We start from the raw sequence: 27,992 nt of genomic DNA, 5'->3' as shown, positions 1-27,992 counted from the left end.
AGCAGAAAGGCCATTGCCAGCCCCTTGTAAGCTCAGGGAAGCCCTACAATGAGCATCTTACAGGCACAGTGATGCACAGAAGAGCAGTTTGTGCTCTATAAGTTGTGTGAGCAGGCTGGTTGGGGCTGTGTGTTGTCATGCTTTAATGCTTCCCATGCGTTCACAGAATTGTTGGGACTGCTCTTTACTGCAGTTGGGGAGAGCCCAGGGAAAATCCCTGAATACTGAGGAAAAGTTACTCAGTTTCAATGGTTGTAAGGGTGCTTATGCCATTCTTGTCAGAGGGGTCAACTTGGACTGATGCTTAAAGCAATCACAAACCCATCTGAAGAGGCTTGTTGCCACTGTGGTAGAGTAACTGCCCAAACTGAGCATACTGATCTGCAGCCTCTGCCAGCAGGCATGTATGTATCATACATGCTTTGTTGGTTTTCATGGCACAGCAGCGCAATGAGGGATGGCAGATTGCACTTGGGGTACCAACTAATCTCATCCTTGCATCTTATAGTGTTGAGATCTGTGTGTTAACTGGGCAACCTGTAAAGCTCTGCTGAGCTGTTTTTCCTGTTTTAATCATAGTTTGGGGAGTATTTGGATGGCTGGTATTTCTTTAGTACGAGAACAAATGAGAAAACCTGTACTGCATCTCTTGTTATTTTGTGCACTTATACTATAACCCATTTTGAAGCAACCAGCCCTTAGTTTTCCTTCCTGATGACCTTGAGAACCCTTCTGTGCTCCTGACGACTTTTGGCATCCCTCTCTGGACTCATTTCTGCCGTCCCTGCTCTGAAGCAGACTTAACTCACTTCTCAACGTGCAAAAATGTCATTGATTTATGTGGTGGCGTTTATAACATAGTTGGTATTGTTTTTTATCTTATTGAACCTAGCGTTTTTTGGTTAGGGTTTTTTATTTTTTTGATGGCCTCTGTGTGTGGAGCAGATGTTTTCATTGAGCTGTCCGCAGTGACGCCTAGATCTTTTTCCTGAGTGGTTACAGTTAATTTAAAACCCATCAGTGTATTACCTCAGCAATCCCTTGATGTCACTGGTTAGAAGATCCCAGCTGGCTGCAGCTCTTAATTCTATTGCCTGTCTGTTTCCTATTATTTTTTATTATGCTTACATTGACTCGCATGCTGGGCTGCTTTTTAAAGTGAGGTGGGTACAGTCATTTACAAGTGGCTAATGCAAGCTCCGAAATTCTTCTGCTTGTGTACATAAATGTGTTTGTGCTTAGGTGATTTCACAGAATATAAATGCTTTTCCCGTAGCAGATATGACTGAGTAATGCCTGTGGGAAAACAAACAAGTGTGGCATGTGTTTGCACATGCTCATCTTTGGAAACAAACCTCACTTGCTGCAGAGATGCAGATCCGTATGAAAGAGTAGCTTGTGTAGCATGCCCTTCTGGGCTGTGCCAATGGGCACGGTCCTGAATGTTTGGCACTGGGCTCTTTCGTGTAAAGTTATGTGGCTTCAATGAAGTGACGGGGTAGGAGAGGAATCCCAGATGCACAGCAGGTTGAAAACAGCCGACGCAGGCTTGGGCAACATAACGGTGCCCTTTGAGATTTGTGTATGTGTGGTTTTGTTGTTGATTTGTTGCACGGTTTTGAAGACCTTTAAAATATTGCATGATACTTTCCGATGTGTGAAGTGACCTAAATAATACGTGGAGTCCCAATGTGCTAAATGCAGCCCTCCAAATGGTGCTGTGGTCTGCTGGGGCTCCGGCTGAGTCATGTAGCTGGGAGCAGGGCACACAGGAACAATGCACAGGGCTTGCATTAGAAAGCTTCGTCGTGGAAGCTGGTGCAAATGTCATTCTTGCCTCCCAGAAGGGCAGTAGTAAACCGGTGTTAATGAGAGATACTAGGAGCCTGCTGTAGTTCTGAAGGAGCCAAATGCTGTAACTCTGCTTAATGACTGGAAACTTTGTGAAGTCCCATCTTGCTCTGAGCAACCCTGCACGCAACCTTTGGCAGCAGCCATGTTATCGGCTGTGTTGGAAGCCATGCACCCCAGCTGCTCTGCCACTGAGGGTAGCGTCACAGGAAGATGTGTTTAAACAGGAAAACAGAAAGACAGCTGCAGTATGTCCAGTTTCCTACTGTGAGGAAGATATAACCAGACTAATTTTGCTGAACCATGACTCAGTTCAGTCCAGAGATTCCAATGCCATGCAGTAAATGTTACAAGCTCCTTTGAGGGAGAAGAAAAATGCCAATTCAAAGGCATGGAGCGGAAGTGCCTAGCAAGAGACAGGGATGAAATTGCCAGCAATGATGGATGAGGAAAGCCCAGGAGAGGGTAGTGCCGTGCAAGACTTAAGAGCAAAAAAGAGATGAATGGCCCTCAATGACTAGGGCCCACCAAAGTCTTTGTGATGTGGGTAAGAACAAAAGCGAGCCGTGCTCTGCTGTGCGTAGTGTGAAGGGGATGGTGAAGTGCTGCTGCCTCATGCTGTGGAGCTCCAGGGTCGGTGATAGATGATGCTCTCGAAGGCTGAAGCCACAGTGGATTCTCTAGTTCCTGGAAGTACAATTCGGCTGGTTCCTCCCTGAAAAGGACAGGCAACTTGGCTGGCTGCATCAGTGCAATGCAAGCCAGAAGTGATTGTGAGCAGTGTGCTACGCCCATTAACCTCAGTGGAGAATACCATCTATTAATCTCGAGTTAGAGCAAGAGTTACTCATCTAATAGGCCAGCTTGTGAAAAAGATGAGTGAGTACAAGTAGTTCCAAAGACATGCCGTATCTGTGGCTTGCAGCTGAATGTTTAAATGTGATGGGGCTAAGCAGTCGGGGGACAAAATCAAAGATTTTTGCAAACCCTTTAGTCCTCAGCTCCAGCACACTGCTGGTGATTGCAGCAAGTTCTGCTGATTCATAGCTGCAACCAAGAAGAGTGGGAAATGCTTTCCCAGTGCTCTTAATGCTGGTAAATCTGACAGGCAACTCTACGATGGTTGCAGTGAGGACACACAGAAGCCTGTTACCAGTGCCAAATCTTGGATGCCAAAACACTGGGAATGAAAGACAGAGAATACCTCCTGCTACAATATAGAACTGCAAGGAGGATCAGGGGATGTCAAGGTGTTCTAAAGGATAATTGATGTGGCAGGAAAGTCCCTGAGAGCTGTGTGTTGCCTGCTGTGCTATAAGCTCCACAAACCTTTGCAGGAGATGTCAGAGCAGCCCTGGCAGTGACAGGGATGAACCACGTAGGGTCAAGCAGCTGAAACTCTTATTCAGGCCTGCAATGCATGGTGGGAAGCACTTCTTTTGCTTCCAGTCAGAGCTTGTGTTGTTACTGGAATAAACCCCAGTAGCCTGTTATCAGCTTCCCTTTCCCATGCACAAAGCTGATTTTGCTGGGGCAGATGTTTCACAGGCATTTCTCTATCACAGCAAGGTCTCCAGTTGCCCCTGTTAAATCATGGGCTAATTTCTATGTGAATCAGCTCTTTCCTAACAAATAAGTAAACTGCAAGACAGCAACAGAGCAAAATATTCTTAGTGCTGAGCCAGACTCCTCATGCAGTTTTCTGGTAGATAACCAAATTCAGAGGCTATTCCTTTCTGTAGAAGTCAGCACAGTGTCATTTATTGCTGTCTTCTTGCTGGAAACTGCCCACTGGTCCACTCTGGAATAGCAGCAGCCCTTTTCACTCTGTGTCAAAAGGTAACATAAAGGGCTTGACGTACTGGTCACTGATGTAACTTGCCATTTCAGGATTTCTTTATGAGCCCAAATCCATGTGAATCTTTATTCCTTATGCACCTTTCCTTGCCTGCTTGGTAGGAGCGCTTGGAGCTGTGTGTGCAATTGAGGATTCACAGATGCAGTACCATTGGGAACAATGCAAACCAGGAATGTACTGAAACCAGAGGCATTGTAACCTGGAGTCTAGCTGAATGATGTGGAAGAACTGCTGTCAAGTTTGTATCTGTGTGAGCTATTATATCCCCGGCTAGGTCCCCTCCAAACGTTTGCTCAGCATGCTGACTTTCCAGGAGCTTTCTTACTGCTTGGAACAAGCTACCTATCTCCTGCCAAAACTGAGAGAGGAACACGACTGGCTGACAAATACCATATGTTCCAGGCTGGCCAAAGGAAACCTAATTGTATTTTGTTTAGCTAGCCTATTTAAATGGTTTGCTGTAATGAGACTGAATAGGGATTTTTGGTGTGTATGCCTTTTATCCAGGTAAATGAGTTTGATCCCTTCTATGTGAGAACTGTCCTGTGGTGGGTCTGTGTTTTGGTTTGGGAATGTGGGGCACAGCCTCCTACTGCTTCCCCCAGTGGAAGAGATCAGGGAAGAGGTGAGTGAGGTGAAGTCAGTTGCCAACAGGCGTGATCAGAAATTGCAGGGCTAAAATCTCAGAACTGGATGTTCTCTGCCTAGGATGAGAATGCAACAAAAATGCTGACCATTTAGAATCCCCGCCCCTTTCTTTTTCATTTTATTGGTTGTTAGTATGTTAGAATAGATACAGTGTGTGTTTAGGAATAGGAGCACAAAACTGTGGATGTTCAGTATCTGAATGTAGATTAGTTGTGTTTTAAAATGGCTTAAAATGTGAGCTGCTCTACCAGCTTCGCCACATAGATCTAAGTCTGTAGAAGATGGGCTATTCCGATCCATGCTCTGGTTCCTACAGCCACTCTCCCTGGGGTGGAGCCAGGAGAGGGCTTGTTCCCTCTTGTTCTCTCTGTTCCTCTGTGCTACGTCTCTTGAAGCTGGTCACCTTTTCCTCACGTGCTTCCTTGTCTCTAAATGCCCCAAATCTTTATGGTGAGGCCCCATCTTGCATCGTGTGTTTGTTCAGCATCTTGCCCAACAAACCTCTATTTGGGAGTGAGGCACTATGCTGTTTGATATTGCATCTTGTGTCTTTAGCTCACCTAAGACAAGCCTGTCATCAGGTTGTTGGAGCACATAGATGCGAGTTCTCCCCATTTTCCTGGACAGCTTCAACAGTGAGGTTAACAGCGGCATGCTGAGACTTGTACATCAGCTAGGAAAGAGTTGTAAGTTTGTAAGTGTGAGCTGTCTTGGCAGGCAAGCAGGGAAGGGTGGGGGCCTTTAATTCTAGCAGAACATGAGAGGGGAACCAGAGCTAAAATACAACTGCCACTTTAAGTGGATCTCTTTCCCCACCGTCTCTTATTTATCTCAAGTCTTCCTGTTTACAGTGTCATTTCCCGCAGCTCCCATTCTGCTCATTCAGAGGTCGGGTCAACAGAAGGTCTGCCCTGTTTCGGAACACCAAATCAGTGCAAGTGTCTCCATCAGATGTTTCCCAGGAGATATGGGATGGAGGCCCTTTTCCCCCTCCACTATCTTTATACTGCTGTGCCACAGCGAAGCCATAGCACATCCTAGGTTTAATGGAAGGCAGAACTTGGCACAGCTCTTGACTCATTCCTCTGAACTAGTTCCCTACTGTGTCCTTTCACTTCTGACACACTTGTTTATCCACTGGCTGCCTGCACCCTGTTCTGCCATGTGCTTTGCAGCCTACACAAACACACTCAGCTGCGTGCTCAGCGATCCACCTAGCTAGATATTCATACATTCTGAATCACTCTTTGATGTACTCTCATAGCCACGCTCACAGATGGACTCTGATCCTCATCAGCTTAAGTTCTTGCTCAATCTGCCATCTCTGTGTCCTCAAGGCAGGAGAAACTTTCCTCCTAGAGAAAGCATAGGCAGCATGTCTGGTCAAGCACTCATTTATTCACTTGTTAATGGTAATTTAGGGCTGCGTAGGATGACTGGAAAAATTTAGTGAATGTTTGCATCTCATTTCTCCAACCCTCTTGTGCTCTAAGGTCTGCTCTGGAAGGGTGTTGGTAGCTGAACTCAGTCGCCTCCTTTTGGTGGGGTGAGAGATGGTCTGAGTGTTACTTCGTGTCTGTATTCATGGTGTCCTTCTTTGGCCTGTCTGTGCTCAACTCTCATCCTAGTGTTTGGAATGGCCACTATGAGAAATTTCAAGGCCAAGCCTTTGCTGGAGAACATCTGTCCCACAAATGCATGTAGGCCTACGCATGGTCCTGCTGATGCTATAATGTGCGCATGTTGGATAAAATGCTCCCTGATGAGAAACATCTTCAAAATAAAAAAGCCCGAACATCTCCTGTGACTGCCCCATTCAGTACGCAGTGCTTTAACTCCCCTCCCCAACTCTGATTCCTCTACCCACATTGGACCGTTTAAGAACTAATGAAGGCCAGATGCATGTTCTACAAATGCAGGATTGCTGCATTTTGTAGTAGACTCTGGCTTGATGCCTCCTTGTCCTTCAAATCCCCAGTACAGCTAATAACAACCAGAGGCAGCCCTCCTCGGGCTGAGGTAGAGCCCACCTCAGTGGTGACGTCTCTGTGACCGCAAAGGATTTCTTGGGGACCTGGAGGAAGACCAGCTTTCAGCCAGAGAACTCCAGGATCTAGTTCATCTCTCCCCAGCACTGATGGGGATGAGCTCAGCAGGACTGAGCTGTCCAACAGGGAGGCAATGAACTAGGCCAGCTCTGGTTTTCTGAGGGGGAGGGAAGGAATTTGGTGTATTTTGGTGCATGTAAAAATAAGGGATGGATCATGTTAGAGGGAGCTGTCCATGGGATGAGGCAACAAATGTGCTGTAGAGCTATTGCAGCATCATACTATAAAGTTTGTCATATCTACTAGCTCTCAAGGCAAGGATGGGTCAAGGTGAGTTATTGCATTGCTTTTTTAGATCTGAATCTTGCAGCAGATCTGTGTCCTGCTAAAATGCCATTACCAGAGTATCTTGGGCTTCCTTGCTGCACACAACCATCTGCCCTTTTTAGATTTATTTTATGACCGTGAATTCAGAAGGTTGTTGTAGGGCTGCTGTTTGGCTGTCCTCTTGAAAAATACGTGGTGCATGCTGGAAGGTGTCTGGCTTTATGTGGACCTCAGCTTGCATGCAGGGGGACTAGAAACGGAGGGACCACTGCAACCTACAGAACTGGTTTTGTTGCTCCTTGGAGTGAGAGAGCTCATATACCAAGTTCTTAAGTCAAAATGAGTTTTAGACCTGTTCCCTTTTATGGTGTGTGCCCTCAATAAAAGACTAGGAAGCAGCATGGAAGCTGGTGGTGCAGGTGATCTTCAGGGAGGAGCGGCACAGTGCAGCTTTGCTGATTGCAGCTCTGCCACTGGCATGGAGAAGCAGCTGGGCCAGGACTGTGTTACATATTAAGTGGCCCTAATTTGAGCTTGCTGTGATTTCTGGAAGGTCCTGTGGCTGCTTGTAGTGGCTCATGAGGGGTATTTCCATCACCCAGCAGTCTCTGGCATTGTGGATCTTGTGCAGCTTCCTGGCAGTGGGTGGGATTTCTGCAAAAAGAAACCCTCATCCCCAAACAAGCCCAAATTTCTCAGATATTCAGCACAGAACCTTCTCTCTTTTTCCCTTCTTTCCCCATCTCCTTCAAACATACCTGTGGGTAGAGGTAGTGTTATTGGAGCAGCCTATTTGACTGCTATAATATTTTCCACGCCGATCCATTGACTTCTATTTCATGTTTTCATTGGATCAACACCTTTTGAGAGCAGTGAAAACTGCTTGTATTTTAATACTTGGACATAGTGTGTTGCCCTGCTATCTTTTCTTGATTTCACCTCTAGAAGGCAGCGGTGATATGTCTATTTACAATCATCCAAATGAAATGTGTTTCTTATGTCCCTCAGTGAGATTCCTTTACCAGTAAGCCTCTATATGCTGCGTAAAGCAACACAGCATGATTTCAGTGTGTGTTTAGGACCAAATGTACAAAGGAGGGAAGGAACTGCTATATTTCAAAGCTCTATTCCTAGGGAGAAGAGTTTCTGCTGCCATGATTACAAAGGCAAAGTAAGGCCTTTGTTCTAAATGTTGTTTGCTTTTTTTCTTTTCACTATCTGAGATTGCCTGACATAGAATAGGAGGCAAAAAGCAAGAGGAGCTCCTGTGCAAGGCTGAGAGCTAATCTTCATGGAACTTCCCATTGAACCTGCTCACTGTCTTGGTTGGAACCCATGAAAAAACTGATCATGTTCTTCCTCCCTCTCAGGATCTGTGGTTTGATCAGTGCACACATTCCTCTCCTTCAGGTCTGCCCCCTGATCCCTGTCCCCATATCCATCGCCACTGGTTGAGAAAAATGTAACCTGGGTGCGAACAAGCTGACTGACCATCAGCAAACTAACAGAAGGGATAAGTGTGGGGCTCCTGTTGCAGCTTTTCTCATTAGGACCATTACTTGCTTTCTTTTTTTTCCCCACTTCTGTTGATTCATTGGTTTTCAGGGAACTTCCAGGACTGAAAACTCTTAAAAGCGATTGACAGATAGATAGGGTTATACTCCTTTGCTGTATGGTAGGGAATAATTTCATTTGCCTAGAAATTGGGTTCCTATAGGAAGAGAAATATAGCTGCATGAGCTGAGGTGAGAAAATCAAATCAGATCCAGCAAGGTGGAAATTATCATCTTGTGCTTGCTGAATGTTGCCGTCTCATGTTGAATATCATCATGAAGCTTGTGATGTTTGTGGATTTTACTTGAGACTTGTGGTCTATGTTTGAGCTCCTTGAATCAAGAGGCTTAATGAGATTCTCAGCTTTCTATTTATTTTTATTTTTTTTAAAACTAGCATTTCCAGCTCTCTTGATCTTGGAAGAAAACAACTTCTCTTAAAAAATATGAAGCCTCAAGGGTCTAAATGAGAAAACAGATGAAAAATCCTACAAATGCTTTTGGGTTGGTTAAGGCTTTTTATTTTGAAGCCTATATCATTCTGCTCTACGGCCACACAGAACATTTTTGAAAGCTGAAAGTTGGCAACACTCATGCTTCTTATTCAAAGGGTGAATATTAGCAGCTGTCGTGAGTGTGGGTGTGGGGGGTGATATTACAAGCAGCCTCTTGCAGGTCTGTGGGCTTCTTGTGCAAGGCAGTTTGCAGTCCCTGCCTCGCAGAGTTCAAGAAGGAGGAGCTTATAATGCTGTTTTCCCTCTTCTGTTTTCAGTTACCCATCTATAAGGAGGGAGTAAGTGAATCGCTCATGAAGTCTAGGAGAGAAGTAGGAATTTAAATCCAATTTGCTGCCATTATTTATGTGACCCACCTACAAAGCAGTGCTGTGGTGGTGGGAAAAGCTCTGATGCACTTAACCACACGATGGTATCCCATCTGTGGGACAGGAAGCACAGCCAGGCGTTGCTCAGGACAGAGCAAGGGTGAGAATAACTCCTGCAAGCAGAAAAACAGGGGCTCTGTAATGCCGCTCAGGCACTCCTCCTGACCACGGTGGTTGCTGTTGTTGTTGTTCCTGCCTTTAAAACAATATGCAAGGAACTATCCAATATCCTAGGGCTTTTGTTTATCTAGATTTTTTAGGGGATGGGGGGGGGGGGGGGAGGGGGAAGAAGGAGGAGAGAAAGAGAGGGGAAACACAAGCATTCCTTCCAACCAGAAAGTCATGAGTTTTGATTCAGTCTAATTACACAAGTGATATTTTTATAACCTCTGTGAAGTCTCCTTGCTTTCTTGGTGTGTCTCCATTGTTTATGTGAGAGTGGCCAGGTAGCCAAGGCAAAGTAGCATTGCAAGAATAATTCCTTTGGCCTCAGAATATGCTGCACTCTCTTTTTGGCTTTGTAAACAAGCCTGTTTTCCTGGTTTCAGACCTCTTAGGTTCTTTTCTTGTTGCTTTTTCCTCTGAACCAGAGTTACTCATATTCTGCCCAGCTCAGGGCCATGTCGGCAGCTTTACTACATCCCTTAAGTATGCATAAAGTAATTGGACTAGATCTCCGGTGAATTAAATCAATGCTGTTTCTCCTGGTCCACTTCTGTTCATGATAAAGCAGTGTAATGTGCGCCCCTCTCCTGACTACTGAGGGGTCTCTGATCTTGGCTTTGCCCTGAGGGGATAAACTTGATCCTTGTGAGCATTTTGAGATGTGAAGTTTGTGAGATGTGATCTGTGAGCTTATTTGAGATGAGTGGTTTTGGGTTTCAGGGATTCATGTGGCAGTGACATGCCTCTTTTCTAGATGAACCTCTATCAGTATGTCAGGGAGAACACCTGCTTCAGGGTTTTTGGACTGTTGTATAGTTGTCTCCTCTGCCCATTTGCCACTGGCACATGAAAGTTTTGGTGGAAGGACAGGCCCTTGGAATGCCTTTTCTGTGAGGAGCAGTGTTCACAGGGAATGAAAGGCCCAGTTCACTGCTTGGTTATACAGTATTAGGAAGAATGCTTCTGTAGCTTCAGCTGGTGAAGTGTTCTATGGTGTGATGTAATTGATGGAGTCTGCTTAGTCTTACATGAAAACATGCAGCTCCCAGTGAGCTTGCAAAGTGGCCTCCCTGCAATTATAGCTAGTGATAGCTGGCCATCACATCTCTGTCACTGTGCTGCTATTAATCTGAATTGCTAGAGCATCTGGACTCTTTTTATGGTATATTGACTCAATCAGAATTCTGAAACATGAGTTCTCACAGGTCTTTGCATCTGATTGCCTGAACGTTCTCCCCAGTACTGTGGTTGCTTTGATGGTGTGCTACTTGAACCACCTTGTTGAGGTAGATATTTGGAGAGTCCAAAGCTAAAGTGAAATCAGCCTGTGCATGGATCTGACTGGTTGCTTTAGTAGCACTACTGAGCTTCACAGCAAGCTTTTCTGTCATTTCCACCCTTGTGAGAAATGCATCTGAGCTCTCAGCTGGTAAGTGATGAGCACTGGTCTCTTGCAAGAAGGGTGTCAGCTTCAGTGTAGCGCTTGCGTGCTCTTCCCACATCTACGAATGCCACTGTATGTTTATGATGAGCTGTCATCCATACATTGCATGTTTGGAACAAGCAGTGCTAACTCTCCTCTTGTGTGGTGGTTTGGGTGATGTGGAAATAAGTGGATGTTTTCCAAGTGTAATTTTTTCAGGGGACTGCCTGAGGAATGACCTAAAGCTTTTAGCAGAGACGGGGGAATGGTGAAGGGCAGGCTCAGAAGAGAGGAGAAAATAGAATAGTAGAGCTTCAGAGATAGTAATTGGGGTCCTGAGCTTGGACGTGGTATAGAGAATTTGTGGAGGAAGGCAAAGATGTGCTCAGGAATATGGCAGGAGGAGTCTGTCCACCTTGGAGGAGAAGCGCTCACCTTGAGGTGTCCATGAATAGGAAGACAAGCCATGATGGGAAGGGATGGAAAGATGGTATGAGTCAGGGGTGGGGATAGCCAAATTCAGCACTGCTTTTAGGCAGAGGAAACTCTGCTGACATCTTATAGCTTCAGGCAAATACCAGCAAAAACATCTGGGCTGGATCTTGATCAATATAAATCTGCTTGGGGGCCACTGACTTCAGCAGTGCCACGCCAATTTACGCATGTGGAAGGTTCAGCCCTCTGCTTGCTTCCCTGCTCTCAGCCCTGTCTACTTTTGGGGTCCTTTGGAGCTCTCTGGCTGAATTTGTGGGGCTCAAGACAGAGGGCTTCCTGGTAAATGAGAAAAACACTGTCCTTCCATCCCGCTTCATCTGCCTGGGATTTCCGACTGAAAGGCACTGACTAATTCCATCTGGCAGGCTGACCACGCTTCAAAGACTGCAGATCCTGAGACTTTTAACTTACAAACAAAACCATGCATTAAAGAAAAAAAAAAAAGGGGGGGGGGGGGGGAAGGGATGAGAGGGGGAGAAGGGGAGAGGCTGGGAGTGGGGAAGACAGCTCTCCCGAGGGACAGTCTCTGCAAAATCCAAAACAAGGTCTCAGTGCCTGCCCTGGTGCTCCGGCTGACGCCAGTGTTTTTTCTGCCCCTTTTAAAACTGAGCTGGAGTGTTCCTGACTCCTCCATTCGACACCTCCGGCTCCCTTATTCCCCTTGGTGAGTGGGGTGGGGGGGAGGCTGGAAGGGAAAGGCCAGAGCAGAGGAGGAAAGAAATGCCTGGTATTGATCCACCAGGGCTGGCCAGACTGCAAGAAATTCCGGTTCGTGAAAAATGTTGCGGTTTAGAACATTTGTTTTCGTTCCACGGTGGGATGAAACCAAGGCTTTCTGGAAAGGGAGGGGGGAGAGGAGGAGAGTAAAAGAAAAATGACCCTTTTTTTTTGTTGTTGTTGTTGTCAGGGAGGAGCAGCTTCCCAGTGGTATGGGTGCCTGCATCACAGGTTGGGGTGTCAGTCCTTGCCCATCAGCCTCTTCTATGGAGGCTGTGCTACTCCAGTTGGGTAGGGCAGTAGCTGGAAGGAAGCTATGATGAGGAGGGACCTCCTACTGCCTCCTGTTCATCGTGTGCTCTGACAGGGCAGAACCTGGAGGAGATCTTCAGTACTGTGACCTATGATACTCATGGCAGTGCCCATACTTTGTGGTAGCTGTGCCCTTGCTGAGTGTTTTTCCCCACTAAACTGGGTGAGGGGTCAGCTCACCTGCAGGGAGGTGATAAAAGTCTCCTCACTCCAGTGTTGTGATAGCCTGACCCAAGATTTGAACAAAGAGGAGTTTGGAGTGATTATGTAAAGTAATGGACTTAGACATTGTTCTTCCCTTAAAAGAAAAAAAAAAATAAAATGTGTTGGCTTATTGCACAGGCCCTGGTCATGGGTAATGGGAATTCCTCACAGGGAAGAGTAGGAGGAGGTGAAAGCCCGAGCAGAGCTGGGAAGACTTGAAGATGTCAAACAATAGGACAAAGACAGTGCACAGCTCTTGTGCTTTCCAGGGAGGCCCTACAGGATGGTGAATGAAGATCTGAGCTTGCTTTTGGGTGACTAAATAGTGAACAAGGCAATGGTAATCTAGTCCTTTTGCATCTCTCCCAAAGTCAGAGCACAAATCAGTCTGTAGTGTGGGCAATGGGATGTGGCAGTGCAGCCTCCCATTCTTGCTGAATTCTTGGCAGCTCTGCCCTAAGGAGCTGCCTTGTTTATTTGCCAGGAGGTAAAAATCCCTTGTGGACGTCATGAAGCAAGTTATGCAGGGGAAAATGGGGGAAAAAGAAGTGTCTGCCATGAGTCAGAGCGCTCCTCCGGGGGCCTGTGGGATTGTGGGGAGAGGTGGAAGACCGTGGCTACTATAGGCACTAAGCCACAGGCATGAAGTTTTGGAGCTCACAGGCCTAGGAGCACAATGGGACCTTCATCAGCTCTTTCCAGGGTAGGAGGGTTTGCAATAAAACCTGAAGTGTTTGGTATTTTGATTGTTAGAGGTCACATCTTCCAAGGCAAATGCTTTGGAGTAGCCAAGGAAGGTATAGCTGCGGCTGCTATGTGAAAGCTGCTTACAGAGCAGGCTTATTCCTCGAGAGGGGATTTCTTGGCTATATTGTATATCAAAAGCTTTTTTGCTAGCCATGAGCCTGTCTTCCTGTGAGCACCCCTATCCCTGGCTTTCACCCAGCACTGCTCTCAGGACCTTCAATGGCTACAGCCTCTTGCCCCTGTCCTGTTCCCATGAGGCAGAAGTACCACCAACCTGCTGTGAGACAGTATCTAGAGATGACTTGATTTATTCCCCCTCCTTGTAATAGCATTGGGTATCCCTTATTTCAGAGGAGGGTTTCCTGCTGGCAGCTATGGCTGCCACTGCTGGGGTAAGAAGGCTTGGAGCAGCTCATGGGTCAGCTGCTCTTGAAGTCCAGGTCTGTCTCAGCTTGGCAAAGTGCCTGTAAAGCTCTCTGGTTGGCCTGGTAGCATCCAGAAGCATCTAAGATGTTGCAGGATTCCCAGGTTGTGTGTAACTTATTCTCTTCCATTTCCCACTGATTACAAGAGCCAGATACTTCTGGCTTCCAGCAAAGAAGCGGATGGGACTCAGAACCTTGGTTAGATGTCTCGCTGTGGTGTCCCTGGTGCCATGTCCAAAAATAAATGGCACCAAAGTGGACTTTCTTGTTTTTTTTTTTGTTTTTTTTTTTGCATAGACTACAAGTAGTAGGCTTCTCCTGGTCTGTCCCTGTATTGCAGATGAGCCAATGCTGCAAAGCAACTTCAAATATCTGGTAAACTCATCACCCCCAAAGCATCTGAGGCTCAGTGTGGAACTCTACTAAGCATCCAGCAAAACAGAAGGCAGGGCTGGGTCTGCAGCTGTGCATTTCATTACTTATACACTGAAGGCATGATTCAGTGTTGTGCTGACTTAACCTAGACTGGGGTAGGGAGAGCATCACTTCCTTGGTCCTATCTTTTGTTTTTGTACAAGAAACAAAGCTTGCTGTTTTCTTCATGCCAAGCATGCAGATGTACAATGCACTTTTGCAGGCTGCCCTGGAAGGACTTGCTGCAATCTGTTTTAAACACTCAGCAGCTCCTTCATTATTTATCAGAAAGCCTGCCTGGTAATGTAGCATAGGCTGGAGCCTGCAGAATGTTACTGTGAGTGATACGTATCTGTATATCCTATAGAACTGGAAGATTTGTTGAATCCTGTGATGTTTTTGGCTTCAAAAAGTCACTTTTCATGCACATTTTTCATCATAACTGAGTTCCAAGTTACTTAACAACCCTCCCTTCCTCCTTTCTCCTCAAAAGGGACAATCACTTCGAAAAACACAATTGTCTGCATGCCACATTCTCCTCTGTAAAGAGAGATCTGCCATGCTGTACACTGAAGAACAAATCAACGTGGAGGCAGGGTAGTGCTGCCTCCTCATGTCCTGTTTGATTAGGAAGGTAGGGCTAGTACCTCTTTGTATGTGCTCAGCATTTTATATTGAAAGACCCTAGGCTTAGTTGCGAACAACTGCCAACTGCTAACCATCCTCACTGGTGTTTTTGGTGCCAGGCATATGACTCAGGCTGAGATCTTGAGAGGATCACATCAGCTGAAATGGTTCATCTGTGTTCAAGAATGAGATAAGAGGGAACAGTCTTTTGGGACTCTGGTTTGTCTGAGATGAACTTCCTCCATGGTGTCTGGAGAAAGATGGGGATGTTCAGTCAGCCCATCTAAAAGTAGGAGTAGCGTGAATTACACAATGGCAGTTTAGAAAGCTTGTCTAAAGTAGGCTCCTCATTCTTAGAACAGTTGTGTACAACCTCTGAGCCTGAGGAAGAGCCTGCTGCTGTTAGTGTGGGGAAAAAAAAATAAACAAATCAGCCTTGTAATATGTTTTAAAGGGTGTGAATAACAATCTTGGATTGTTTGCAGTGGTGAGAGTTTGGTAAATTCTCTGATGGGTCCATTTGAGCTGTGCATTGTTGTAGTGCCTATACAAAAAGCAGGAGGATGTATTTCATCCATGAACCTTCCTAATGACTTTCATGGTAATGTGAGGTTAGAGAGGAGAAGAAAAAGGCTGGCTATCCCTCCTGTCATCATTGTGGCTGGCCGGGAGGAGATTCAACCAGATTTCAAGTGCAAGAGTCATGCTGGGAGCTGAATGTGATTGCAAAGGGTGCAAATAGAGACAAGAAACCTGGCATGGGAACACCTGCAGGAGATCTGGGGCCTGAGATACTGCTGAAAGCCAGTTGGGAAGAGGAGTCTACACTTGGGAAAGGAGCTAGAAGGATGGGACTAGGAGATAGGAAAAACATAGGAAAGAAAGTGAAGCAGCTGAAGTTGTTGATGAGGCAAGGATCATCAGGGTACTAAGAAGTTCAGAATTCAAGCAAGACCTTGTCTAAGAGAAGTGGAAACTCTGTTGTAGAGGCAGCTGTGCAGAAGGAGGCAGAACAAGGACAGGCTGTGGGAGACAGGCAGAAAAATTCAGGCTTGGATGGGGACCAGGGAAGAATGATCTGGGATGTCCTGTGGAAAAAACTGGCTGTGTCACAATGACCATGTTCAGGGGAACCAGTTACTGCTGCGTGAATGACCTGGATTTTGGCACACAGAGGGCTTCCAGCTCCTGGCATATAACATCCTTTGTGGGTATAATACTGTATGGAGTGAATGTATTTTTTCATCTGGATTTTTCTCTCTGCTCTATTTCTTGTGCTAACCTTTCCTTGGTGTTTTTTTCTCTACTGCTTTTTCCAGCCTTTCATGTTCAAACTTTGGGCCCAAGAAGGTTTCTGCTGCAGTCCCAAACATACGCCGTTCTAGCGGTTTGAAGTATTGAGTGAAATGTGTTCATCTTTCACTCGCTGGAGCAAAGATACATAGGAAAGAGGTTTCCAGGAAAAATACCCTCAAGTCTGAGGAATAGCGTATCATCTGTATACCAGGACATAGTCATTCACTTCTGGCTGCTAGCCGTTCTATTGTACGAAGGCAGAAAGGGGCCCTGTGCTTCTGCTGGCCTTTGAGGCTATAACTTGATCTTTGTCTCTGTCCGGCGCTGTATTTCAAACCCAGGCTGATACCGTGTGCAGCCTTTGGACAATCCTGCCTTTCTACGCACTTGCTGTTCCATGACCCTCTGGCAGAACCTCCTGCCCCCATTATTCATCCTGACACGGTTAGTAATGGACGGAGCTAACCTGCAGGAGCCAGCTTGCAGATTTCCCTAAGGCTGTCAAAGAAAGAGCACTATATGCAGGCAGAAGCACACAGCATGCAAACATGCTTTTCGTGTGTTTTCACATGCTGTTTGTGCACGGATGTGTTTATGCACACTCATCTGCACATGCTTTTTTGTTTTGAATGCTTGTTTTGTATCCTTGATGAAAAGCTGAGAATGAAAAATGTGTCAGTATACATAAGGGAGCTTTTCAGTATGTTTTATTTGACGTTTCAACTTGCAGCTGCTTTCCAGTGTTAGGATAGGATGGGGAATGGAAGTAGAAAGGGAAAAGAGAAAGCAAGGAGAATGCAGAATAGAAGAGGGAAAAGAGAAGGAGGGGAGAAAAAGAGTGGAGGGGGGAGAAAAGAGGGAAGGGAGGGAAAAAAAAAGGAACAAGAGGAGAGAAAAATAGGAGAAATGAAAAAGAGAAGGCACAGATAACAAGGATTCAGAGCTTGTATACCTTAGAATCTGAGAGATCCAAAAGTTCTTGACCTGCATTCCCCATTTCAGAAGCTCAGTACAATAACACACCGTGGTTTGTTTAAAACATGGCAACTCGAGTCTTGTGTTTCAGAGAAGTGTTTCGCAATGGTGCTGAAGAGAGAAGCAAAAAGATTTAGCTGTTCCTCCTTGCTATCTCCCTCCCTCTGCCTTTTGGCATGCTTGGAATCAAACCCACTTGCTTCTGAAACAATGAGTAACATTGCTGTTTTGATGGAGTTAGGCTTGAATTAAAACTTCATCACTGAGGATGGGGGGGAAAGGGGAGGGTGTGGGGGGAGAAATCCTCAAATCCACTGAGACGGGATGCTAGTATTCATAATCTAGTGGGTTTATAGCTGAATGATTTGACATCTCACACACAGAGTGATGGAAGTGCGTGCTGCAGAGTGGTCTGCAAGGGGACAATCATCACGTGGGACTCTGACTCATTCAAGTGGATTTTGATTTCTGTTCAGTTTCTTTCATTCCGTTTAGAAGGGACAGAGTCAAGTGCTCCAGCGCAGGGTCTGGTGCACTAATGGAATAAACAGTATTGTAGAGGTGCTGGCAAACTCTCAGTTTGACTTGGCTTTGCTGGTCTCCAAAGAGTTATATTATTGATTATTTATGAGTATTCGGATGACCTTTGAGCAGTAGGGAAAATGTTTATGAATCTAAAGGGCTTCACAAACTTTAGCACAAGACTTTGTTTTGTCCAAAAAAATGTGAACTGTAAGTAACTTCTTCATTATTCAGCCTTGCTTGTCCTCTTACTTTAAAAGCCTTTGGTCACCCGGTCAAGGTGTAGAATCAAACTGTGGAGAGCAGATGAGCAGTGATGTGCAAGTGAAAATCCAAGTAGGAAACATGCGAGTAACTCCACTAGAACAGCTGGTTTTGTTCAATGGGCTGGGGAAGGCTGAGTTATTCAGAGAAGTCTAAGGGAGTTAGGTACTGCTGACCCATTATGCTTGTGGGCTTCTGTACTCACAGGGGTATACTTTTGAAAGCTGTAGATTCACTTGGGAAAAATTAGGATCCGTTTGTGAGCAATTTGTAAGTGGAAGGAAAAAAACAACAAAACACCAAGCCGGAGGCTGAATTTCCAATCAGTCCTACTGATAATGAATAACTTCTGCAGTTCTGCTTTTCGAAACTAACTTGGTGATGTCCATTTGTCTGCGTGTTGTTTCAGGAAATTGAAAGTACTCTGGGGGGGATATCCTCAAACTTTTTAGTTTGGAAAAGTTACTGTTTTTCTGTCTTTTTCAACATTTTCTTGTGCTTTTTATGTTTCTGTTACTAATGTCCCAGCGTGGCTTGAGTTGCATTCCAGGGCCGGTGTCTGCAGCTAGGTAAAGGATTGATACATCCTACTTGCAAAAGGCTGATCCCTTTTCTACATGCTGTCTTAATGTTAGGTCGTACTCCCTTTGCCCATTGTAGACAAAGCCTAAAAAATGCCACACCAGGGAATTGTAACATTTAGTGCGTCACTCCCCCAGCAAAAGCCAAGAAATGCTGGCTATTTAACTTCCTTGCACCTGGTTTCAGCTTCCAGAATAAATCAGGGCAGCCTAAAGCTTATTATAAATTATTCCTGGTTCCTGATGACTCCTGGGGAGTCAGGCGGGGATCAAAGGGGAACACAAACAGCCCAGCAACAGCTCCTTTCCTTTCCTGCAGCTGATGCTAGGCTTAGGTATCACTGCTGTGGCTCTGTACCATTATGGTTTGTTTTCCTTGGGAAGATCTTCCATCTATGGTGTAAGGCAGCATCACCTGACTGCTTCATGCTGTCAGGGTCTTGTTACAATGCTCTGCCTTCAAATTTCTGTAGATGGACTGTTAAGTTCAAGCAATGCAAATCCTGTTAAAGGCACTCTGGGGTCCTGTTTGTGGCCTGCAGTATTTAGCAGAGCTTCCTAGGGTAGGGTGGATTTCTGCTTGTTATACCAACATAAGGTGAGTCCGTTCTGCTCCCCTTGCGGAGCTGTCTGGTAGTGACAGCAGGCCAGCCTGGTGACTCCAAGTACCTGTGGTGCCATTGCACGATTAGTGGACATTTGGCACAGGCAGCTGCCACAAGGATGGATGCAGTGTCGGTGTTTCTAATCATGCAAGATGTGGTTGGTCACAATTGTCAGTCTGGGGTAATTTTCATAGAGTCATAGGGATATTAAGGTTGGAAAAGACCACTGAAATCACCAAGTCCAACCATTAGCCCACCCCCCATCATGCTCACTAACTATGTCTCTCAGTGCTACATCACCATGGCTCTTGAGCAGCACCAGGGTCTCTGCCACCTGACTGGGCAGTACATTCCAATGCCTGACAACTCATTTTAAGGCTTTTTTTCCTAATGTCCAACCTGTGTTTGGTGCTATTTTATTTTATTTTATTTTATTTTATTTTATTTTATTTTATTTTATTTTATTTTATTTTATTTTATTTTATTTTATTTTATTTTATTTTATTTTATTTTATTTTATTTTATTTTATTTTATTTTATTTTATTTTATTTTTCCTCCAAAGATTTAACTCCTGAAGTTGTGGGACTTACAGAGGAGCTGTAAGTTTGAGCTGAGGAAAAAATCACCAAACCCCACCTTTGTACATTTAGAATTTGAGGGTATAAACCTGAAAACCTCAGAAAAACAGAGGGCAAAGAAAGAAAGGTCTGTCTGTCCATTGGGTTTTTTTTTTTAATAATGAAAGGCTTGTGATCATGTAAAGACAGTCTCTCAATGTTTTGAGAGTATTCATGATCTTTGGACGCATGGAACAGGTGACACCCACCTATAAAATGCCTGGAACACTCTTAGCACACCCCTTGCTATAGACGATTGAATGAAACCCGGGGTATGTTTCTTTCATAGCGAGAATCAAAAACTTCTCAGAAAAGACCCTTTTCTGTTATGCTCAAGTCATGTTTTCCATGAGGGCTCTTGCCATGCAGTTATTCAAGTGTTGGAGTGATCTGTTCTGCATCTGTTTTAATAACTAATCAATTGACTTCTCCATGGGTGTCCATGCAAGAAATAAGAATTAGAGCATGGAAAACCAATTGGGAAATTGAGGAGGAAAGGCCTTGTTTCTGTTTATCTGCAGAAAAAGGGGAGCTGGAGGGGGGGAGGGGGGGAAGTCCTTTCCAGTGTGTATCTGGGCTCATCTTGCAGGAGGAGAGGCTGTTTGCTGGCTGGGGGCTTAGCTTGGTTCACTGCTGAGGCTTTCTTGTTGGTGCAGTGTGTGAAGTGATGGGTTTCTTGTGGTGCTCAGGCTCCCCACCCTCCCTCCATCTTTCTCTAGCCAGCCATGGATGGATTGTGCCCATCCAGGGCAGGAGGGAGAATCGGAGCAAAGTGTCTGATGCAGATTGTGCCCGGAGAAGGTGTGGATGCCTCATCCCCAGAGGTGCTTGAAGATAGGTTGGATGGGGCCCTAGGTAGCCCGATCTACTGAGGGGCAGCCCTGCCTGTGTTTGAACTGGGTGATCTTTAAAGTCTGTTCCAAACCAAATTGTTCAGTGACAAAAACAATGTTTTTGATGGAGTTAGTTTAACATCCAGAGATCCTGGACTCCTTATATAAGGAGGAAATATTTCTTGATGAGAGCAGTGAGATGCTGATCTAGTGAAAGATGTCCCTGCCCACAGCACAGGGTTGGGCCAGATGATCTTTAGGGTCCCTCCAGACTGAAACCTTTCTATATTTTCAGTCTGGTTTTAGTAATGTGTGGCACTGTCTTGCATGCAGCTGCTGCCCCTTCTAGCCATCATCCCCACCTCTGTGCAGTGGGTACTTAGTTGTCTGCTAATGGCGTTTGAGGACAAGGAACTGCTGGCTGAACAAGGAGACACAGCTGCTTCCTCTCTCTCTAAGTCTGTCCCCTTGCCATGTAGCTGGAATTCACCTCTAGAGCATCTGTTTTGCATTGCTCTGGCCCCGTTAACAACCAGAGGGACCAAACAGTTTAAGGCTGGCAGTGGTGCTCAGGAGCACCCCTTGTCCTGCCAAGTTTCTTTTTTACTTGCTGTTGCCTGCAATGATGTTCCTCACAAGGGAGGTCTTGTGCCACTTAGCTGTCTTGTTCCTTGTTACAAATAATTTAAATGCTGTCCTCTGACTTGTCAGTTCACTGCTGTGCATTATAGTGGCAGAGGGTCTGCGTTCAATAGGTCTCATTCCTTTCCTCTCATGTGGCAGGTGCTACTGAATGTCTTTCTTAAGTTGTACTCTGCGCATGTGACTTGTAGCATGGTGGAAATGGCTGCTGTCAAGGCTGTTATCTCTCTCTTTGACTTTGTCAGAGTTCTTTTGTGGGTAGTTACGAAGAAGAGCCCTGGAAGAAAACATCCCTTGCTTTCCTTTCAGCCCCCTTTGTGTAATGAATATGTTGAATAGCTGGTGCTTGAGAAGAAGCATGCTAAGTGCTGAACCTAGCTAAGCCTACTTACAACAACGGCAAGGTCTTGCTGCACCATCTAGGGTGCGGTTGTAATTCTAAGGCGACTTCCAAGCTGACATGGATGCCAGGGAGGTTACCTTAGCTCAATGCTGCCATAACTGCATGCCCATTCAGGAAAGGATCATTCAAATATTATTGCACAGCAAGGCACGTTTACCGCAGGGATCGGACAGTCTCCCTTCTGTTCCTGCATTCAACTTGGACATCTGCATAGCTAAAATATGCAGAAGGCTTCATTCTCAACCTGCTCCCAAAGCCTCTTCCTGTCTCTCGCCTGCATGGCATTGTTTCCCCTTCCCTCCCCAGAAGCCCATTCCAGCATTGGGATCTGGTGCGGCAGCTGTGCTTCCCTCTGAGCTCAGCAGGCGGGAGTGGAGCTGGCAGGTAAGCAGGGATAGGGTTGTTTAGTCTGGGAGGCAATTAGTGCAAGCGAGCAGCAACTGGAGAGCATGCACAGAGGCTGACAGAAGGGAAACTTCTGCTTTAAGATGGAGCAGCTTGGGGAAAATGGGTAGGACCAGGGTTTTTTTTTTCCCCAGATAAGGAGAAAAATACAAACAAGGGTGGGCCCATTTGTCACCTGTCCACTACTTCCTTGTGTCTGAAGCATAGCAGAATGATTAGAAGAAAGGGAACCAGCTCTTTTTCAGGAGAGCAGAGGGAGAAGTGGGGATTTTTTTTATTTATTTTTTCCCCCTGGGAGGTAGCTGAAAGCAAAAGGAACTCTGCTGTCTGCTTTACTTGTTCCTTCTTTACTTCACTGGGAAATCAGAGTTAAGAGAACACACAGGAACAGCACGGAGAGGGAGGGTCAGCCCATTTGATGGAGTGGAGTTCATCTAAACCTGACAGCAGTCTAAAAGGCACTGTAGGAAGCTCCTTTAGTAAGGACAGTTGGGTGGAGAAGAGCAAAGTCAGGCAGGAAAGAAACAGTGTGGATCCCTCTTGGGAGGAGAGAAATTAGAGTAGCTGTGAGTAGATCTCAGCCTTGACACTCCTTACCTTGAATGTGTCTATCTGCTGTTCTGCCTTACCTACCAGGGAAGCAATTTGCTGTGAGTTTCATTGGGAACATAAGTGTTTGTGCTTTGGGCATCTTTAGTGTGGATCTGGTAACAAAGTCTGTGCCCTGAGATTCAGGGTCATTTGAGGGCTAACTCATTACAGTTGGCGAGGGAGTTGTGTTCACTTTCATGCCATTTCACCTACTTCTTGTGTTTGAACTTTGTCTGCATCAATGGATTAAATGCATTGCCTGGCTCTCTTTCTTGAAGGCAGGATTGCTCTGTGCCAAAGCTGCAGCCAGGGGAGGGAAGTGTGTGGACACAGGTGCCACAAACACAAAGCTACTCGAGCAGCGTACTGCTGGAAGCAGTGTGCATCCTAGGTAGGAGGAACTTCTTGTGCTCTTTTCTTGTTCTCTTTCCTCCATTTCTGTTTCTGGCCACCATGGGAGCTGGACGTGGAGGTAGATAGACCTTTGATTTGAGCCTGTATGGCTGTCCTTGCACTGCTACCCTACCAGTGCAATTATGAAAGTCCTTAGTGTTGCTGAACCCATATGCCCCAAATGTTTCAGTGAGCCCATATCACAGAAGAGTTCGGGCAGTCTTATGTGAAAGTGGTTTTTACTGTTGTGATCTGCACACCAGTGTGTGTTACACAACCCACCTGCTTTCTCAGTGCCCTGCTAACCCTACTGGTGGTTCCATACACTCACGGCTGTGGTTGAGGAGCTAAGATGGCCAGCCATGGCCAATGCAAAGAGATTTTACAGGTCCTTGTTCCCTAGTGGAGTCCTCACTGACCTTCCCAAGGGTGCTATGTGGGGCTGTCTGTCTGCCCAAGGCCAGGGGCTGGAAGAGGATCCTGTTGGGAATGTAGCCCCAGGACTGCCAGGGGTTTGCTGCCCTCCTATGGCTTTGGCCGGCACGGCCAGGGCCATAGGAGGCCAGGGTGGAGGAGGTGATGGCTGATGAAGCCAGCCCTGCACACAGCTCCTGTGTCCTCGATCAGGCTCTCCCCGTGCTCTCGTGTAGCTGATAGATTGAAGCCTGAGCTCCTGTTCAACTTGTTACACAAATCCAGCAGAACAGCGAGGTTTCCCCAAAGCAGCTCCTTCTGTGCAGGGCACTTGTTCCTCAGGACTTCCTTGGTCGTGCTGTGCTTTGCTAGAGTTTGTGCCAAACCCAATGCTTGTGGTTTAAAAATAACATTTGGATGTGACAGCTTCATTATTTACCTAGGAGCCAACATTGTCTGGTAGGCAGAGCCAAACAGCTGAAAGTCTGAAGTGAGATGTTCTCATCTACTGATGCTTTGTGTATTACTGCCTGCTACCTGTTTCCCTGCTGGTGAATCGGGGTTAATGAAAACACAACTCTTGATAACTTCTGCATGGCTGAGTTACCTTGAGGATCTTGATTAGGAATTTTCCTCCAGAATCCTTGAGCAAGATCATGTTAGGGCAGACCAAGTATTTGCCCCTCATGGTAATTGACCAAACCTTGAAAGAATCTATTAACACAGAGATCTGTAGTAAAGAGCATCATGGAATACTTATGGTAGTAGCATTGCTATGCTGCTGGCTTGCCCATTACTTCAAGAAAAAAAATATTGCATGCTCCATTCCTCTTTATTTTCAGCTTTGCTGGCTCTGCTTGTGCTTTTAATCTCAATGACAGCTCAAAGCCAAACATCTTTGCTTCTTGGCTCTGTACATTAATGATGTCTAAAGCCTACACAAACATCATAACATATAAGGAGAGTCACCTTGTATAGTTTTGTTTTTTTAAGAAGTCAGACCTTAGAGATTTTCTTCTGCTTCTAGAACTCCTCATTCAAATAATGCGGTCCATTTGAGCAAGGAGATGTAGAGGCTGTCAGCATTACCTGGCACTGCACAGACTTCGGGAGATGTGAAAAAGGAGGTATCAGAATACTGTGACCTCTGGCTGAAACTGGAAGCAAGTTGATGTGATGGAACACTGTCCTGGCATAAGAGCAGCTGCCTCCAAGGCCTTCCGTTCCTCTCTATGTTCTCCTGAAGGGAATGGTTTAATACCGTGGGCAAAGATTTTCTTATAGGTTTTCAAGTACCCCAACTGAATTTTTCTTTGTTCTTTTCTGATGTTTAAAGAAATGTCCTGAAAAGTGAAGTTTTCAAACTGTCTGGAGGAAAGCTCATCTTTATGCCATCTGCTTAAGCCATACCAAATACAACAGGGTTTTTGTTCCTGGATGGTGTGCAGCAAGCAGGCACTACAGGTGTCAGGCATCTGCACTTGCTGGAGGACTTCTTAGAGTTCTCTGATGGGTAGTGGGATTGTCTTCTCACTGTAAACTGAAGGCCTGAAGTTGTTACATTTTATTCAACATCAAGTTTTCCCAGAGTGTTTTGCTTTTATTAAAAAAAGAAATAAATAAATCCTTGGTTGGGTCAAATCCATGTGGTTCCATTGACTGTCTTGCAGCTAAGCTAGGTTTCTGCCAGCAGGGAAGCCAGCTTCAAGAAATTAAAGGAGCCTGCCTAGGATTCACTCTCCTCTCCTTCATCCTCTCCTTCACCTTTTGGTAACAAGTTTTGACTCCCGTTTCCATTCTGTAAATGGCCAACAAGTCCCAGGCCAGGAAAAACTGGAATTCCTGTGATAGCTCAGATCAGACCATAACTTAGAGCCAAATTCTGCAGGTGTTTGGGGCTTTGATTTGAACCATCCAGTAACATATTTACTTCTTATTGCTCACTCCAGATTCAATGGTTAAGATTCTTTCCAATCAGCCACCTGATCAGCATCTATTAGGAGGTGTGACCAGTCTGCCTCATCTGTTGAATCTGGAGTTGGCGAGCTGGGCAGGTCCATGACACAGGACAAAGCATTCTTTGTGGAGTAATTTTTACTTCTCTAAAAAAATACATATTTTTTTTTTCTCCAATCCTTTGTTTTTCTTCTTACCGAGGCATGGAAAGACAAAAAGAAGAAAAAATAATAGTAATTCCAGATTGGGTAGAGAACAGGGAGTAAAATTAGCTGAGGAACTTCCAAACAAGTGTGTGTGTGTGTGTGTGTGTGTACACACAGGAGAGCTTGGTTTTGTTTACTATTTATTTTGAATTTCCATTCTTTGCCCTCAGATTGAGCTCCAGGAGAAAGGAGAGCCTGGAATGAGGCCTCAGATGTCTGCAGCTCTGAAAAGCTGTGAGAGGAACCCCAGTGAAAGGCTGAAGAAGCAGATGGGTGACGCCCAAACAAAGGCATGTGCAACACTTTCAGTGGCTTTTTGCTCTAGAGTCCTTGTTTCCTGGGAGTTTTTCTCTCCCCTTATGATGGCTGTGAAAGGTGGTCACCAGGGAAAGGCCAGTATCTATTAACCTCTTCAGTGCTGTGCATCTGAGTGATGCATCACAAGAGAGCCTACAGGCTGAGACCAAGTGCTCTGTGCTGATCAGTGCATTGTAAGACAGAAGTCCTTATCTGATAGATATGACAGAAGCATAAGACACACAAAGGAAGTGCAAGAGCTTTCACATCAGTGTTAATTAAAATTCTGCCTGGATGATTCCTTAATAATGAATTGATAAACTTTCAGCATACTAATGATGCCACTGAAGCACTGGAGAAATAAGCAGCCTGGGAGGGTAAAATGTTCTATCAGCTCTCATAACCAAAGGATTTTTGCATCCTTTTTGTTTGCAGACTGCTTATTTTCTGGTCCTGGTGACTGTTGAAACCAAGTTCCTCATGTAGATCACTGCCTGGTTTGCAGCCATGTGGTTGTTCCAATGTTCTCTGTCCTGTAAACATCTCCTAGAACATGGCACACCACTTCATCTGTCTCTCATTAAGTAGAGAATGTGATTATTATTATGCACGGAGTTGTCAAGCCAGTCTGGTGTTTGCAGACTTTACCAAGGATCAGGTGTCCTCCTTCACCACAATGCCATCCTCTTCTCAATAGCTGCCACTGGGAAAGCTAAGGAATGTGTTGAAAAATAATCAAATATACAGTACACAAGTGAAAGTGCCGAAATGCAGGTGGAGTGAGTGTGTGTGTCAGGGAACTACTTAAAGTGTCTGAGATTTGAAATCTATTGAGGCCGAATTTAAAGTATCTGCTGGGATTCTGGCCCAAGCTTGGTGTTATGGTTTTGTAATTTGGTTGGTGTTGCTATTCCACATCAGAACAATCATGTGGGATAACGGGAGTTAAGGGGGCAAGTTTTTTTTCTTTTCTGTGGACTGCCTTAAATGGGCATGTGGGGAGGGGGCACCGGAGGGAAGGTCGGGAAGGGGACGGGGTCTCTTGGCCCGGTTCCCTGCGAGGGGACAGCGTGGTCGGAACTTCCTGCCTCCCACAGCCCGTCGGTGAGATTTGGGACTTGGTTTTCTCCTTGTTGAAACTCTCTCGTTGTTGTTTAGTGTGATTGGGTTTATCAAACTGCCGTTCATTCTCAGATTGTTCTTTTTTTTTTTCATGTCTTCCCTCCTAGTCCCATTTGCAATCTCCCTTCCCCTCTCCCGGAGCGCACGTGGCTGTGCCGCACCGTGCAGTTAGAGAAAGGAGGTGCTTTTGTTCCTTCTCTCCCTGGGTTTGTTCCCGCTGTTATGGAGTGAGCTCTAGAGAGAACTCCGTGACACTTGGTTACAAACAGAACATGACAAGTGCTCGGGAAAGGAGCAGAGGCCTTGCTGTGCAAAGCTTGCTCTTCTGTGGTTGCTTCTTCCCACCTGGAGCTCCAGCAGAGGGAAAACATGGTGAAGTGAATGAAGAGCTGAAAGGACCAAGTGTCTCTGCAGTGTGGTGCATTCCAGAGAGCCAGCTGTTAATTTCTGCCTGTTACACAGACAGACTTGTTGGTCCTGGTGGGATGGAACTGCTTCCCCTTCCATTTTGCAGCTCTTTGGTGTCTCTCCTGAGACAGGCAACAGTAACTTTGTGTTTTCATCTGCTGTCTCTGCTTGGGCTCCTTTGCTCTCACCCTTCTGGTGTTCACCTTGCCTTAGGAAAAAGTGGAGAGTGCTACAGACCACAGGTGTGCATATGTCCTTGTGGTAAAGGAGAAGTGGGAGCCTTTCATAAGCTCAGGTGTTTCCCTCTGAAGGTGAGACTTATGTCAAGCCCTTCAACTGCTCAGGCTTACCTCCTGGTAGAGTTGTGTTCATCATGTCAGGGCTAGCCATTGTTGAGAGAAGGGAGTCTTATCATTTCCCAGTTTACTCTGATACCCCGTGTATGTATGTTGTCTTTAACCAGTCAGGATAAAAAGCAGAAAGGTCTGCTCGTCTCATGGACTTACTGGTAAATGTTGATGCCTTTCAACCTGCTGCTAGTGCTACTTTGGGGCTGGATGCAGACAGCTCCTGTGATTCATTGACTTTTCTTCCATTGCCCCCACCTGGAGTTTGGGAACATTTGTCAATCATTAAGGTTGGAAAAGACTCCCTAAGGTCACCAAGTCCAATCCCCAACCCACCATGCCCACTGGTCATGTCCCTTGGTGCCACATCTCCATGGTTCCTGAATGCCTCCTGGGATGGTGACTCTACTACCTCCC

The 27,992-nt window shown here is 45.7% G+C and overlaps 1 long non-coding RNA gene across 9 annotated transcripts in view; it reads left to right on the top strand.

Moving 5' to 3' along the window:
• LOC107314540 (uncharacterized) overlaps positions 1-27,992 on the top strand; it is a 195,346-nt gene that overhangs the window by 20,146 nt on the left and 147,208 nt on the right. For 5 of the 9 annotated variants that reach the window (XR_014947028.1, XR_014947035.1, XR_014947030.1 and 2 more), the window contains exon 2: positions 25,572-25,691. The exons of 2 other annotated variants lie outside the window; for them this stretch is intronic. This is a non-coding gene — a long non-coding RNA (uncharacterized LOC107314540). Of the gene's footprint in view, positions 1-11,786; positions 11,916-25,571; positions 25,692-27,992 lie in introns of those variants that run through there. 2 more of the 9 variants (XR_014947029.1, XR_014947027.1) reach the window with 1 other exon arrangement.

Source organism: Coturnix japonica, chromosome 5, assembly GCF_054131305.1.
Source record: "Coturnix japonica strain WE chromosome 5, WE-NBRP24, whole genome shotgun sequence".
Classification (NCBI taxonomy): Eukaryota; Metazoa; Chordata; class Aves; order Galliformes; family Phasianidae; genus Coturnix; species Coturnix japonica.
This window is presented reverse-complemented; position numbering and strand designations above follow the sequence as displayed.